The sequence below is a fragment of the Staurois parvus genome, unplaced genomic scaffold, assembly GCF_062004578.1.
Source record: "Staurois parvus isolate SC_StPar_1 unplaced genomic scaffold, SC_StPar_1.0 ptg000088l, whole genome shotgun sequence".
NCBI lineage: Eukaryota > Metazoa > Chordata > Amphibia > Anura > Ranidae > Staurois > Staurois parvus.
The window spans coordinates 2,885,961-2,903,706 of NW_028317884.1; positions in this window are offsets into that span (position 1 = coordinate 2,885,961).

Consider the following 17,746-nt stretch of genomic DNA (forward strand, 5'->3'; position numbering starts at 1 on the left):
TTCTCCAAAGTTTACTGAATGAAGTGAAGCTCTGTTGACTTCTACCTGATCATATGAAAGAAAAAATATTGTTTTCTATTTTCCTTGTACATGATTGGGTAGTCTTTGCAAAGTGAAACTTCACATTCAGAAAGCTCTGAGGAAAGTTCCCTTGCAAAGTGAACAGTCTATTTGCCTTTAGTAAATCAATCCCTGTGTGCAGGGGTGGACTGACAACTCATGGGGCCCCCGGGCAATAGGGGATCATGGGGCCCCTGTGTCCTTGCCCAAACTCAAAAAAGCCTATGAAAAAGGTATCAGGGGCATCTCATGGGGCCCCCTACTGACCCCAGGCCCTCGGGCAGTGCCGAGTTTCCAAATGGCCAGTCTGCCCCTGCCTGTGTGTGATGTTAGGCAGTTGACAGAGTTTAAAAAAAAAAAAAAAAAAGAAAAACAAGATACACTATAGACCTAGTTATATTTTATACTGTTTGTGTGATACAAGCTGTATAATTCCTGTAATCAACAATACTTTAGTATATTGAGTGTGCCTATTTGAAAATACTTACTCATTGTGTTTCTTGATGACCTTGATGTAGCAGGAATTACCCAGCATGCACAAAAGGCTATTGAATGGTTCTTTATTGACACATTGGGGTTGATTTACTAAAGGCTAATATATTGTGCACTGCAAGTGCGCCACACGTGCACCCGCAAGTGCACTTTAAGTGCACTGCAAATGTAGTTGCTTCATATCTGAAGGGAAGCTCTGAAATGAGATGCTGATTTCTTTCATCCAATCATGTGCAAGCAAAAATGCAGTTTTTTTTATTTTTCTTGTATGTTCCCCTCTAGAGCAACAGCACTGATCTAGAGCAACTGCACTTTCAGTGCACTTCCAAGTGTGCTTGGAGTGCACTTGCAGTGCACATACAAAAGGGATAACAGGCGCATGGTGTGGCAGTCCATGTACGTTTGATGAGTTCCAAATGGGCAGGGGTGAAGGTAGTCCAGTAGGGACTAAGGGCAAGCTGCGTAGGAGCGAAGCATGACTCTGCAGAAGGGAAAACAAAGAAACACATCGCCTCTAAGTGTGTACTGTGAAGGTATTTAATAGAAAGATAAGTAGTAACTCACATCTTAGAATTTAAAAACAGGCTCATGGGTAAGAGGGTGAGACGTCTGTAGCCATATGTTGTTGTGTGTCTGAACCAGAGAGGAGATCGATTGAGTCTGTCAGCAGGTGCAACATGGATGGTAAGCCTGGTGGAATCTCCAAGGTGTCTGCCAGCAGATGGTGCTGTGCATATGTAGCATGGATGGTGGAGCCTGGCAGAGTCTCCAAGATGTCCGGGATCAGCACATGTGGCATCTGACGTCATCAAAATGCAACGTGTTTCTGAGCATGTGCAGGACAAGATGAGTCCAGGTCGCACTCTTTCATCAGGCAGGGCAGGTCTGCTGGCAGACACCTTGGAGATTCCACCAGGCTTACCAACCATGTTGCACATGCACAGCACCACCTGCTGACGGACTCAATCGATCTTCTCTCTGGATCAGACACACAACATCTGGCTACAGACGTCTCACCCTCTTACCCATGAGCCCGTTTTTAAATTCTAAGATGTGAGTTACTACTTTTCTTTCTATTAAATACCTTCACAGTACACATTTAGAGGCGCTGTCCTACTTGCAGTGCACAGTCTATTTGCCTTTAGTAAATCGACCCCTCTTAGTTTAGTGTAATGGTTCTTGTCATGACATTTGATTTAAAAGTAAATGGGGCAGGAAAAGATGTTCTGAAAGAAGGTATGTGTGATGGTAACTACTAGACATCAAAAAGGCCAGGGAATGATGGTAAATTTCTCCAACACAGACAATAGCATTTTTTCAGTAAAGGGTCAGGTTTTTATTATGTAACTCCTGACCTAGGGACAAGAAGAGAGGGGAGAGCTCCCTGATGGAATCACGGGCAGTAATAAAGCCTGAAGGACATTCTAACTGTCTGGCAAAACAAAAAAAAAGTTTAAGCTGGATTTGGGCTTTAAATTATTGTCTATATATGGGGGTAAGCCATAGTTAATTACCTTCTGAAAATGCTAGTTTACTGACTGGCAGAATAAAAAAGTAATTATCTGTTCTGAGCACTGACTCAAAGTACTAAAGCATGGCGTGTGTTTACAAGAAGAGGTCATCAATGACAACCACAATGTCTTCTCATAGCAGGTTCCCTTTCAACCTTATTGAGGGTAGGGCTATATAAAGCAACAAATAAGCAAAAATATGAAGAAGTCAGATATAAAGCAGTAGAAGGTATAAATTTAGTAGGGTTTTCTCCTTCTTTCTTCATCAATTTTGCAACATAAATTCTTATTTTTTCCTAGATGCTTAGAAAGCAGTGATCTTCTGAATGGCAGTCTGATGTTTAAAAGTTGAAAACAAAATTGTAAGAATAAAAAACTCAAAACAAAACAAGTAAAATAAAACCCATAGACTTACAATTGAAATAATTATGTAAATCATGCTATGGATATCCTAGGTATCCGTAAGAAAAATTGGTCCCTAGCCCTTGGCCTGAACTGTGCAGTACTTATGAATGTGTTACGTACAGAAACTACTATAAAAAGTCAGAGGAGTGGCCTTTTAATATTTTCCACCTCCCCTATGCTATGACCGTCATGGCCCTTCACTTGGCCAAGCAGTACCATAATCTGTGAACACAATAAAGCGTATCTATATAGCCTAGAGGTTATCTAGCAGCTAATGATTGCGGTACTGCAAACACAGATTGACACAGCACAAATGTGTAAGCTGTATTAGTCCTTCACATGAATCAGTAGGGTACCCATCAACATTACCAATTAACATTTGATTAAAATTTTAAATATCTCCTCAATAAAAAAAAAAGTGTGCTTTATAGCTCCTACATTCGACCTAAAGCCTGGGCAGACTGAATCACAGGAGGGCTTGTCAGGGATAGTCACGCTCCAGTAATAAAGTAAAACTGAAGCCTCATACACACAATCAGAAAATCGTACAAAAAATACCTCTTTCGAAGCGATTGTACAATAATCTGATCGTTCGTATACAGCTTTCAACAGCTGATCACGACAGTTCATCCGCCATTATCTGATGGGACAAACACAACATTTTTTCTCACGCAATACCAAATCGTCTGATTTTCATTTAAACAGTACAGTTTTCACCTGAAAATAAAATAAAAATATAAAGCAATACATTACATCACTTCTGAAATTCTATGCTGTCATATGAGAGTTTTCGTAAATTGAGTAACCTCTTCATTTTTTATATGGAGACTAGCATGTAGAGAAAAACCCAAAAAATGATCATTTGTCTGATATTCTCATCATGTGTACGGGGCTTTGAACAGAGAGGGGTGCAGATGAGGTATTTGTGGCCAACAGAGGTAATAGCAGAATCATGGGGTGTCTCTCCTAAGCCCGGACTTCACATTCTAGAAGTGTAAAATAGAATACAGAATCATCCTCTCTCATCTGGACCCAAAGTAGTTGTGAAGGACATTTAATTTGCAAAAAATGTATTGACAAACTCATAAGGGTATTATTTTAAATTGAATTTCTTTATTTTGCAATAAGCAGAACTGCAGTTAAATTTTTTTTTTAAATCTTTAATAAATCACCATGGTTCCTAGGGATGTCCTAATCCCTAGGAGCCATGGTATAAAAATCTTTAATAAATCACCATGGCCCTTGGGATGTCCTAATAAAAGGGCAGACTCTTGAACTAGTTCACCAATACGTAAGACTCCCTCAAAATTGCTTTAGGAATCAATGTTCTTCGGACCCTTCAGACCACATACACAATTAAACTATATACTGTTACTCAATGTGTGGAAATACCATTACAATCCTAGGAAAACAATGTAGAAAAGCATTCTTTCATCTTCCTAATTTTTCCTTTACCTTGAAGTCCTTTTTGGGTTGCTCATCTTTCATTCATTGACGGGATAGCAGTCAAGATTATTTTGCCTTTCTTGCCTGACTTGGTTTCTGGTAAAAACTGCGTGGACACATACATACTGTACACACACACATACATATTCTATATATTATATAAATGTAGGGATAGAGGTGTCTTGATAAGTAACCCAAAATAACTACCGTAATTACTTTTAATTAGTTATAATGAATGAAATATTCTCCTAATTACTTTGTCTTTTGCTTTTTAAAATTGAAATCTGGGCAAAAACTTTCATTGAAATATATTTCAATAGCCACAAGTAATATTAATTGTTAAAATAGTGGTGATATCATCCTCGCTCAGTATATAGCTTATGCAGCAGCTCCACCCACTACAGGCCGCGTTCAGAAAACTAAAGGAAGGAGTGGAGACAAGACCAGTCACCCTGCAAAAAGAGAGACAGAGGCAGAGACCGGTCTTCATTACAGGAAACTTCCGAACAGAGGAAAAGGGCAAACATTGTTCCATGATGGTCTGACCGTAGCAGCTCATAGCCTCTAAGAGCCAGTTCACACTAGGAATCACACAAGAACGTGTTGTACTTTCCTGTGCAATTAACATGTGGTTCAGTGGGGTGTGATTTGAACACATTCATTTTGAATGGGCTCAAATCGCACCACACTGCACCAAAAGTAGTGTGTATCCGCATTGTATTGTACTTCTGTACCATGTGATCCGGTGCAGATGTATCTGTGACCTGCGTTTGGGGTGTCATTAACTTAACATTGACACCCACTCAGGGGCGGACTGACCATTTAGGCACTCGGGCCCTGTCTGAGGGCCCGGGGTCATTAGAGGGCCCCATGAGATGCCCCTAGTACCTTTCGTACGCCTTTTTGGTTTGTGTGTGGGCGAGGACACAGGGGCCCCATGATTTCCTATTGCCCATGAGTTGTCAGTCTGCCCCTGCACCAACTGCAGTTTGCAACTGAAGTGCGTTTTTGAACACAGTTCAGGAAACGTACTCAGAACACGGAATTCCCACACCATGTTCTGGTGTGAACGGAGCCTTATAGAGTTTGCCGTTCTGCCTGCGGGGGCTGGATGGCCAACCTGTGCCCTCCATCCACAGTGAAATGCCAGAGCTCAATGCACCAGGGCTAAACACCCAACATGCATGGGGTCTTAAGGGGTACAGCTTCTTCCCTGCTTAATAGCTGGCATGTGCAATCAGATGGGGCAGCAGCAAGGAACATACTGCCTGACTCATATGGTAAGTGGTACTAATGTGGGAAATGTTGCTGACAAATGTTTGGTGAATGTGCACAATTCCAGGATGGCTACTATGCCTGGAATTACTTAGCACCTAGGAGGACATGAAATGGTTTTGTCTAAAACTGGCCATACACGTATAGATTTTCATTCCAGAATGTTTGTTTCAAGAATATTCGTTTGATTTTCTAATCATTAGATGTTTGTTTTCAACTGCAGTGATGGGAAAATTCAAAGGGGCAGGAAGGAAAACTTTCCTTGATCAAACTAATTTTCGATCAGTATATGTGGTTATCGTTCAGAAATGATTCATTTTAAACTCGAACGTTAAAAGCAAGAGACAATTTTCGGAAGACATTCGTCCATTCACCGAATGTTCAAAGAATTTTCATACGACTTTTCGTCAGAATATTCTTGTCCGAAAATCTACACGTGTATGGCTAGCTTAACTCAACAGGTACGCCATGTTTATAAGCCTCGGCAGCAGAAAACCCCTCTTCAGTGTTTGCTGTTGTCAACAGAGTCGTCTATTTATGGGATTGTGACATTGATGCCAAATCATTCCTAAATGGATTAATAAGTGAATCAAGACTTTGATAAGGGGAAGTGAACTGCCTAGTGCTGTCACAGCACAGTGTGTTGACATAGTACTGCTGTGCTGGAAAATATGACTGTGGTAGCTGGAGTCCCGGTCACTTTCACTGCAAACCTACCACACTCCCTATGCCTGCCTTATGGCCCCACTCTGCCTTTACGTGCATCACTTCAGTATGGTCCAGGGGCGGACTGACCATTCGGAAACTCGGGGACTGCCCGAGGGCCCAGGCTCAGTAGGGGGCCCCATGAGATGCCCCTGGTACCTTTTTCATAGGCTGTTTTGAGTTTGGGCAAGGACACAGGGGCCCCATGATCCCCTATTGCCCGGGGGACCCATGAGTTGTCAGTCCACCCCCTGGTATGGTCACTTCAATTGCTGTGCCTATTGGGACTACTGCATTCAGTCAGGTTGTAGGGATCTGATAAAAAGGGCCACAAGAGTCTTCAGTCACAACTGTGAGTAAGTGGCTGACCTCAGACCTAGGGCTTTGTAATCACGACTTTCCCCCATGTCTACTCACATCTAGCTCTTCCAGTCTAGCTCTGGAATCCTCACCCAGTATTAGGACTGTCCTGTGTTGGTGTGCATCTGTTTGCATGAGAACTGCTCTACTTCCCATACAAGTCAATGGAAAAGCAGCTTAGAGGGCAGTGAAATGCAGGTCAGATGCACTTCTGAGGGAATGCATGCATTTGGCCATCAAGTCCCTCAGGAAGGCCCCATGAATTGGCACACAGGGCTGTTACCTAAACTTATAAAGTCTATCATGTTCCAGTTCACTGGTCAGTGGATATGAATAAGCCCCTGACTACAGGCAATGGATTGGTAGGCTGATGATCAGTGTACTGCATACAAAGAGACAAAGAGAGGGTGCACAGGCCTAGTGCATTACGTTTATTGTATAAAATGTGATTTACTCACAAAAGAATAAAGTCAAAGGCACATCATAAGAAATACAGTAAGGTCCAATCTCCCTGGAAGGTGTCTGGTCGGGGACTATAGACCTCCAAATGGCTGACGCGTTTTGAGGCAATGTCTCTTCCTCAGAGCCGCTACCAACATAGTCTCAGTGTACAGCTGTTTGATATATAATCAGCTTCTGTCCAGTCCCAGCATTCTTTTAACTGGGCTATTACAGTTGCCAGAAAAAGTATGTGAACCCCTTGGGATTACGTGGTGTTTTGCATGAATTGGGCATAAAATGTGCTCTGAACGTCATCTAAGTCACAACAATAGAAGAACACAGTCTGCTGAACATAATACTGCACAAACATTAGATGTTGCCATGGTTTAATTGCACATAACATGTAAACATTCACAGTGCAGGGAGGAAAAAGTATGTGAGGCCCTAGCTTAATGACTTCTCCCAGAGCTAATTGGAGCCAGGAGTGAGCCAACCTTGACTCCAATCAGTGTGATGATATTGGATGTGTTGCTGACAGCTGTCCTGCCCTTAAAAAACACGCACCTGTTTTGGGTTTACTGGTTTCAAGAAGCACTGTCTGATGTGAACCATGCCTCGCAGAAAAGAGCTCTCAGAAGACCTGCGATCAAGAATTGTTGACTTGCATGAAGCTGGAAAGGGTTACAAAATTATCTCCAAAAGCCTTGATGTTCATGTGTCCACGGTAAGACAGACTGTCTACAAATGGAGAAAGTTTAGCACTGTTGCTACTCTCCCTAGGCGTGGTCGTCCTGTAAAAATGACTGCAAGAGCACAGTGCAGAATGCTGCATGAGGTAAAGAAGAATCCCAGAGTGTCAGCTAAAGACCTACAGAAATCTCTGGCACATGCTAACATTTTTGTTGACACATCTACAATAAGGAAAACATTAAACAAGAATGGAGTACATGGGAGGACACCACGGAGGAAGCCATTGCTGTCCAAAAAGAATATTGCAGCACGTTTGAAGTTTGCAAAAGAGCACCTGGATGTTCCACAGCACTACTGGCAAAATATACTGTGGACAGATGAAACCAAGATTGAGTTGTTTGGGAAGAACACACAACACTATGTGTGGAGAAAAAAAGGCACAGCACACCAACATCAAAACCTCATCCCCACTGTAAAACATGGCGGAGGGAGCATCATGGTTTGGGGCTGCTTTGCTGCCTCAGGGCCTGGACGGATTGTTGTCATTGACGGGAAAATGAATTCCAGAGTTTATCAAGACATTTTGCAGGAAAACGTACGACCATCTGTCCTCCAACTGAAGCTCCGCAGAGGATGGGTGATGCAACAGGACAATGACCCAAAGCATACAAGTAATTCAACAAAACAATGGCTGCAACAGCACAGAATATGCCTTCTGGAGTGGCCCAGTCAGAGTCCTGACCTCAACCCGATTGAAATGCTGTGGCATGACCTTAACCGTTTCAATACCGTGCAATTTTACACCTTCCTGCCCAGGCCAGTTTTCAGGTTTCAGCGCTCTCACACTTTGAATAACAATTGCGCGGTCATACAACATTGTACCCAAACTAAAATTTTATCATTTTCTTCACACAACTAGAGCTTTCTTTTGGTGGTATTTAATCACCGCTGGGGTTTTTATTTTTTGCTAAATTAACAAAAAAAGACCAAAAATTTTGAAAAAAAACATTTTTCTTTGTTTCTGTTATAAAAGTTTACAAATAAATAATTGTTCTTCATAAATTTAGGCCGAGATGTATTCTGCTACATGTCTCTGGTGAAAATAACCCAAATTAGGATGTATTTTTTAGTTTGTAGGAAAGTTAAAGAGTTCACAAACTATGGTATAGATCTGAATATTGATCAATCCTGAAGTACTGACGGCCAATCTAATTTCTTGAGGTCCAAGAATGTCAGAACAGTACAGATATCCCCCAAATGACCCCTTTTTGCAGAGTAGACAGTCCGACGTACTTCATAAGAGGTATGGCGAGTTTTTTGAAGTTGTATTTTTTTGTCAAAATTTTTCGGAAAATGAAAAAATTAAAAAAATTATTTTCACTATTTTTTTTTTTACATACTGTCACCAGTGCAGTACAGCATCATCATATAACTGGCATGGTGGTGAACAGGGACACTGACTGGTGACAGTATGAAAAAAAATATATATATTTTTTTTTTAATTTTTTTTTATTTTTTTATTATTTAATTTTTTATTACATTTTTTTTTTTTTTTTTTAAGATTTTTTTTTCATATTTTACTTTGACCAAAGTAGTGCAATGTTACCATAGTAACTAGAGATGAGCGAATCGAACTAGGCGAACCGGAATTCGAGTCGAATTTCAGGAAATATTCGATTCGTGTCGAAACCGAAATTTTGCCTACTTCGGGTGCGCGAATCGAACATTTCCCGATCAGCCGGCAAAAGTGTCCCTGCAGTGAGCTCCGCTATTTCTGACAGTTCTCTGACAGAAGGAACACATGTTTAGCGGTTGAAACATTGTATCTATTAGTTTACATTTAGGATACAGATGTTTCAACCACTGTACATGTGAAGAAGTTGTGAGAGAACTGTCAGAAATAGAGGAACTCTGCACATACACTTTTTGCCGGCTTGGAATTATTCTTCTTTTCATCCTACTTCTTCTTCTTCTTCATCCTCAGAAGAAGAGGATGAGGATGAGGATGAAGAAGAAGAAGAAGAAGAAGTAGGATGAAAAGAAGAATAATTCCAAGCCGGCAAAAAGTGTATGTGCAGAGTTCCTCTATTTCTGACAGTTCTCTCACAGCTTCTTCACATGTACAGCGGTTGAAACATCTGTATCCTAAATGGAAACTAATAGATACAATTTGTATCTATTAGTTTCCATTTAGGATACAGATATTTCAACCGCTGTACATGTGAAGAAGCTGTGAGAGAACTGTCAGAAATAGAGGAACTCTGCACATACACTTTTTGCCGGCTTGGAATTATTCTTCTTTTCATTCTTCTTCTTCTTCCTCATCCTCATCCTCATCCTCATCCTCTTCTTCTGAGGATGAGGATGAAGAAGAAGTAGGATGAAAAGAAGAATAATTCCAAGCCGGCAAAAAGTGTATGTGCAGAGTTCCTCTATTCTGCAGATACACTTAGAGGAGCTCTGCAGATACACTTAGAGGAGCTCTGCACATACACTTTTTGCCGGCTTGGAATTAATCTTATTTTCATCCTACTTCTTCTTCTTCTTCTTCTTCATCCTCATCCTCAGAAGAAGAAGAGGATGAGGATGAAGAAGAAGAAGAAGAAGTAGGATGAAAATAAGAATAATTCCAAACCGGAAAAAAGTGTATGTGCAGAGCTCCTCTAAGTGTATCTGCAGAGCTCCTCTAAGTGTATCTGCAGAATAGAGGAACTCTGCACATACACTTTTTGCCGGAAACCGCTGTATGGAGTGAATGTCCCAGAACTGTCAGAAATAGACTATTTATGACAGTTCTGGGACATTCACTGCATACAGCTGTTTTAACCGCTGTATGGAGGGAATGTCATGGAACTGTCAGAAATAGACTATTAATGACAGTTCTGGGACTGTCCTTCAATGCAGCGGTTGAAACATTGTATGTATTTGTTTCCATAAATGGATCCATTTATGGAAACAAATACATACAATGTTTCAACCGCTGTATGGAAGGACAGTCCCACAACTGTCATTAATAGTCTATTTCTGACAGTTCCATGACATTCCCTCCATACAGCGGTTAAAACAGCTGTATGGAGTGAATGTCCCAGATCTATCAGAAATAGACTATTTATGACAGTTCTGGGACATTCACTGCATACAGCTGTTTTAACCGCTGTATGGAGGGAATGTCATGGAACTGTCAGAAATAGACTATTAATGACAGTTGTGGGACTGTCCTTCAATGCAGCGGTTGAAACATTGTATGTATTTGTTTCCATAAATGGATCCATTTTATGGAAACAAATACATACAATGTTTCAACCGCTGCATGGAAGGACAGTCCCAGAACTGTCATTAATAGTCTATTTCTGACAGTTCCATGACATTCCCTCCATACAGCGGTTAAAACAGCTGTATGAAGTGAATGTCCCAGATCTATCAGAAATAGACTATTTATGACAGTTCTGGGACATTCACTCCATACAGCTGTTTTAACCGTTGTATGGAGGGAATGTCATGGAACTGTCAGAAATAGACTATTAATGACAGTTGTGGGACTGTCCTTCCATACAGCGGTTGAAACATTGTATGTATTTGTTTCCATAAATGGATCCATTTATGGAAACAAATACATACAATGTTTCAACCGCTGTATGGAAGGACAGTCCCACAACTGTCATTAATAGTCTATTTCTGACAGTTCCATGACATTCCCTCCATACAGCGGTTAAAACAGCTGTATGGAGTGAATGTCCCAGATCTATCAGAAATAGACTATTTATGACAGTTCTGGGACATTCACTGCATACAGCTGTTTTAACCGCTGTATGGAGGGAATGTCATGGAACTGTCAGAAATAGACTATTAATGACAGTTCTGGGACTGTCCTTCAATGCAGCGGTTGAAACATTGTATGTATTTGTTTCCATAAATGGATCCATTTATGGAAACAAATACATACAATGTTTCAACCGCTGCATGGAAGGACAGTCCCAGAACTGTCATTAATAGTCTATTTCTGACAGTTCCATGACATTCCCTCCATACAGCGGTTAAAACAGCTGTATGGAGTGAATGTCCCAGATCTATCAGAAATAGACTATTTATGACAGTTCTGGGACATTCACTGCATACAGCTGTTTTAACCGCTGTATGGAGGGAATGTCATGGAACTGTCAGAAATAGACTATTAATGACAGTTCTGGGACTGTCCTTCCATGCAGCGGTTGAAACATTGTATGTATTTGTTTCCATAAATGGATCCATTTATGGAAACAAATACATACAATGTTTCAACCGCTGTATGGAAGGACAGTCCCACAACTGTCATTAATAGTCTATTTCTGACAGTTCCATGACATTCCCTCCATACAGCGGTTAAAACAGCTGTATGGAGTGAATGTCCCAGATCTATCAGAAATAGACTATTTATGACAGTTCTGGGACATTCACTGCATACAGCTGTTTTAACCGCTGTATGGAGGGAATGTCATGGAACTGTCAGAAATAGACTATTAATGACAGTTCTGGGACTGTCCTTCAATGCAGCGGTTGAAACATTGTATGTATTTGTTTCCATAAATGGATCCATTTATGGAAACAAATACATACAATGTTTCAACCGCTGCATGGAAGGACAGTCCCAGAACTGTCATTAATAGTCTATTTCTGACAGTTCCATGACATTCCCTCCATACAGCGGTTAAAACAGCTGTATGGAGTGAATGTCCCAGATCTATCAGAAATAGACTATTTATGACAGTTCTGGGACATTCACTGCATACAGCTGTTTTAACCGCTGTATGGAGGGAATGTCATGGAACTGTCAGAAATAGACTATTAATGACAGTTCTGGGACTGTCCTTCAATGCAGCGGTTGAAACATTGTATGTATTTGTTTCCATAAATGGATCCATTTATGGAAACAAATACATACAATGTTTCAACCGCTGCATGGAAGGACAGTCCCAGAACTGTCATTAATAGTCTATTTCTGACAGTTCCATGACATTCCCTCCATACAGCGGTTAAAACAGCTGTATGGAGTGAATGTCCCAGATCTATCAGAAATAGACTATTTATGACAGTTCTGGGACATTCACTGCATACAGCTGTTTTAACCGCTGTATGGAGGGAATGTCATGGAACTGTCAGAAATAGACTATTAATGACAGTTCTGGGACTGTCCTTCCATGCAGCGGTTGAAACATTGTATGTATTTGTTTCCATAAATGGATCCATTTATGGAAACAAATACATACAATGTTTCAACCGCTGCATGGAAGGACAGTCCCAGAACTGTCATTAATAGTCTATTTCTGACAGTTCTATGACATTCCCTCCATACAGCGGTTGAAACCGCTGTATGGAGTGAATGTCCCAGAACTGTCAGAAATAGACAGAAACTGTCACAGAACTGTCCTTCTTCTCATCCTTCTCCTTCTTCTCATCCTTCTTCTCATCCTTCTTCTCATCCTTCTCCTTCTTCTCATCCTTCTCCTTCTTCTCATCCTTCTCCTTCTGCTCATCCTTCTTCTCATCCTTCTCCTTCTTCTCATCCTTCTCCTTCTCCTTCTTCTCATCCTTCTCCTTCTCCTTCTTCTCATCCTTCTCCTTCTCATCCTTCTCCTTCTCCTTCTCATCCTTCTCCTTCTTCTCATCCTTCTCCTTCTTCTCATCCTTCTCCTTCTCCTTCTTCTCATCCTTCTCCTTCTCCTTCTCATCCTTCTCCTTCTTCTCATCCTTCTCCTTCTCCTCATCCTTTTTCTTCTCATCCTTCTCCTTCTTCTCATCCTTCTCCTTCTTCTCATCCTTCTCCTTCTTCTCATCCTTCTCCTTCTTCTCATCCTTCTCCTTCTTCTCCTTCTTCTCATCATTCTCCTTCTTCTCATCCTTCTCCTTCTTCTCATCCTTCTCATCCTTCTTCTCATCCTTCTTCTTCTCATCCTTCTCCTTCTTCTCATCCTTCTCCTTCTCCTTCTTCTCATCCTTCTCCTTCTTCTCATCCTTCTCCTTCTTCTCATCCTTCTCCTTCTCATCCTTCTCCTTCTCCTTCTTCTCTTCCTTCTCCTTCTTCTCATCCTTCTCCTTCTTCTCATCCTTCTTCTTCTCATCCTTCTCCTCCTTCTTCTCATCCTTCTTCTCATCCTTCTTCTTCTCATCCTTCTCCTTCTTCTCATCCTTCTCCTTCTCCTTCTTCTCATCCTTCTCCTTCTTCTCATCCTTCTCCTTCTTCTCATCCTTCTCCTTCTTCTCATCCTTCTCCTTCTCCTTCTTCTCTTCCTTCTCCTTCTTATCATCCTTCTCCTTCTTCTCATCATTCTCCTTCTTCTCATCCTTCTCCTTCTTCTCATCCTTCTTCTTCTCATCCTTTTCCTTCTTCTCATCCTTCTTCTTCTCATCCTTCTTCTTCTCATCCTTCTCCTTCTCATCCTTCTCTTTCTTCTCATCCTTCTCCTTCTTCTCATCCTTCTCCTTCTTCTCATCCTTCTCCTTCTCCTTCTTCTCATCCTTCTCCTTATTCTCAGCCTTCTTCTTCTCATCCTTCTCCTTCTCATCCTTCTCCTTCTCATCCTTCTCCTTCTTCTCATCCTTCTCCTTCTTCTCATCCTTCTCCTTCTCCTTCTTCTCATCCTTCTCCTTCTCCTTCTTCTCATCCTTCTCCTTCTCCTTCTTCTCATCCTTCTCCTTCTTCTCATCCTTCTCCTTCTTCTCATCCTTCTCCTTCTCCTTCTTCTCATCCTTCTCCTTCTCCTTCTTCTCATCCTTCTCCTTCTCCTTCTCCTTCCTCATCTCCAAGGGCATTTAAATTAAAGGTACAGTGTTCTGCACTAATTTAAAGGCTCTCTGAAGCCTAGAAACCCTTTAAATAAGTCATCTTCGTAGCGGAGAAATTCGCATCGAATCGAATTTCACACTGGAATTCGCCGAATCAGCCGAATCGAATTTTTCATTTCTTCGCTCATCTCTAATAGTAACATTGCACTACTTTGGGGAAGTGATCAGTATTTTTTTTTATTTTTTTTTTTACACAATTTGCTTATAGCAAAGAATTACTTTGCTATAAGCAAGCATTTACCTGAATGAAATCGATTCATTCAGCTTTTTTTTTTTTTTCTTTTTTTTTTTGTGCTTAGCTGTGATTTGGTCACAGCTAATCACATGACATGTGCATGTGATTAGCTGTGACCATTCACAGCTAGGCACTAGTATACAATGGATGGCATCATGAATGAAGCCATCCATTGTATACAACTGTCATGTGACCTGCTGTGATTGGTCACAGCAGGTCACATGGTACCAGCAACGGGAGCCGGTACTCGGATCTGTCATCGGCCGTGTCCGAGGTGCACGGCCGCTGACAGATTGCACTGCTGCGCCGCTCTGCATTAGCGCAAACGGCGCATGTGCGGGAGCACGCCAAATGGCGTGCACCCGGAATGCAGGGACACAATTGAAGCCGCCAAACGGCCATTGGCCGGGCGGCTAATGGTTAAGAGAGTGATTCACACCAGACATCCCAAGAATATTGCTACACTGAAACAGTTTTGTGAAGAGGAGTGGTCCAAAATTACTCCAGATCATTGTGCAGGTCTGATCTGCAACTACAGGAAACGTTTGGTTGAGGTTATTGCTGCCAAAGGAGGGTCAACCAGTTATTAAGTCCAAAGGTTTACATACTTTTTCCTCCCTGCACTGTGAATGTTAACATGTTATGTGCAATTAAACCATGGCAACATCTAATGTTTGTGTAGTATTATGTTCAGCAGACTGTGTTGTTCTATTGTTGTGACTTAGATGACGTTCAGAGCACATTTTATGCCCAATTCATGCAAAACTCCACGTAATCCCAAGGGGTTCACATACTTTTTCTTGCAACTGTATATCCAAAGTGGAAAGAGCTACCTGATCAGGTGACCACTGTGAATGGCTGTCACAGTGGTCACATGATTGAGAGCCAATCCTGCCAGCTCCCGGTCATTTCTAGAGACTGAGAGCTGCCTGTGCTGGGAGTGTGGAAACCTCCACCGCCCGTGGATTCATGTACAGTATACGGCATGTGAATGTTAAAACCTACTCTCTTTGCCACTTCACATATGAATCATATTAGCTGCAAGAGGTTAATCCTCCAATCCTCCTTTGGATCATTCATAATTAGTGCAGCAGAGAACAGCCACTCCCACCTTTCACACTTTTTGACTTATGTTGTGTTTGTTGCTGGAAATGGTCATCTGGCTATACTTTATAACTTGTAATTCTTTGAATAATTAGCGTGAGCTTTTAGGGTAAAGATATTTGATTATTTTTACATTTTGATTTAGACGGTTTGTATTTTATTTATGTATTGGGTTACCTCTTTACTAAACACATTGAGTGTTTAACCCCTTGCCACTGAGCATGTGCACATATACGTCACTGACAGCTCAAAATCTTGTATTAACAATCAGGAGCAGAGAGGACCAGTTCTTGATCACTGTGATATCATGTGACTGGCTATCACAGTGATCAGTAATGGAGTCAGGGTTAGTATCAAGGAAACTAATGTTTATTTGGACATTATTACAAGTACAAATAACAAATAATGTAGAGCAAGGTTAAGGAATATTCAGTGTACCTACATCTAAGCCGTATTATAGGCTTGCCTGTAGGTACAAGTTAAAAAGAGGACTTCTTTCATTTTAGGGGTTAAGCCATTAAATTGGTTGTAAGAGCTCAAGGTTTTTTACCTTTATGCATTCTAATAAAAACCTTCTGTGTGCAGCAGGTCCCCCAGCCCCCCTAATACTTACCTGAGACCCATCGTAATCCAGCAATGTGCATGGGAGGCTCAGCTCTCCGGGGACTTTCCATCCTCATTTGCTGAGACAGCAGCATGAGCCATTGGCTTCTGTGCTGTCAATCACAGCCAGTGAGCCAATGAGGAGAGAGTGGGGGCGGAGCTAAGTCACTGCTCTATATGTGAATGGATGCACAGAGCAACGGCTCAGTAGCGAGCTTGGGTGCCCCCATAGTAAGCTGCCTTTAATATCACTTTAAATCTGTATTGGTGACTGTGTTTTTATTTATATTTCATTTGTAGTAATTTGTTAATATGTAAACCCAACATTTCATATTCCTGATATGTGCCTGCTGTACCATGTACTTGTATGAAAAAGTATCCTGTTCTCTTTTGTATTGCTTCCTTTGTGTGAAATCCCTGGTGTTTCAGCCCCTCTGCTTTCCTATTACAAACTAACCACACAAGGCAGGAGAACACACGGTGGTCAGTTCTCTATCTATTCTAAGAACTCAGTGTGCTCTCCTCCAATGATCAGACTTGTCCTGACCCCCTTTCCCGCGCCCCCCTCACAGCCTTTCACCAGGAAGACCAGTGTAATTGGTGTTTCTCCTCCCCAGCTCTCTATGCAGATGAGGACAGAGGGTATGTGATCACTTTTAAAAAAAGGGGAAAAGGTATTTATGATGGTTTTTTTATGTATCTATACACACATGTTGTGCCTTCCATTTCTAATTTAAACTGAATGGGTTGTTTTACAAAGTGAAGGTTTACAATAACTTTATGTTTAGCTACTTTATCCCATCTTATGCAGCCTAGAAAAAGCCTCTACCACCTGTGAAACCAGTTGGCTGTTTTTTCAGTTTGATACATGATAATATGAATTTTCTTGATGATTGGCAAGCTCTCTAATGTATATGAAGTCCTTGTGCAAAGGACTAAAGATTTGAGAAGCAGTTTTAAAAAAGAAAAACGACAAACTAACACACTGCAGGCTTGGTCCATATATCATAAACTGCAATTAGAAGCTGGTAATGAAAGGTTTGCACACATGGTGAAATAAATACATCAAATAATCTTCTGTACTTCCTCATCAGAAAGGACAGCAGCTGCTATTACCTGTCCTTAAGGGCCCTTTCACACTGCTGCGTTGAACAAACAGGGTAAAATTTCATATGCCTTTTTGCTACGTTTTCTGGACTCCTGACTCCGATCATGCACCGGTAAAACTTGGACATGTGATCCAAAAACACACCAAAACTGCATGGCAAGTGTGCTTTCTATAGAGATGAATGAAAGCTGCATTTTTGTTGCGCTTTTGAAAAGCAGTATGCAGTACTTTTAAAAACAGACTGCACCCACAGCACACTGTTGTGAACAGTGCCATAGAATTAAAGCGATACATTTTTCTTCCTCTTTTTTTACCCCAAAACTGCATAAACAATTAATCAGTATGAAAGCGCCCTAAATTGTAGTTGCAGCCAATATTTTTTCTTTGTTTTGGATGGAGTGGGGAAAGGTCAGAATTTTTGCCAGGTTTTTACTACTGTCCATGGCTTTGTTAGGGAGATTTACCCTTCCTTATTGTACTGCTGACTAGGTT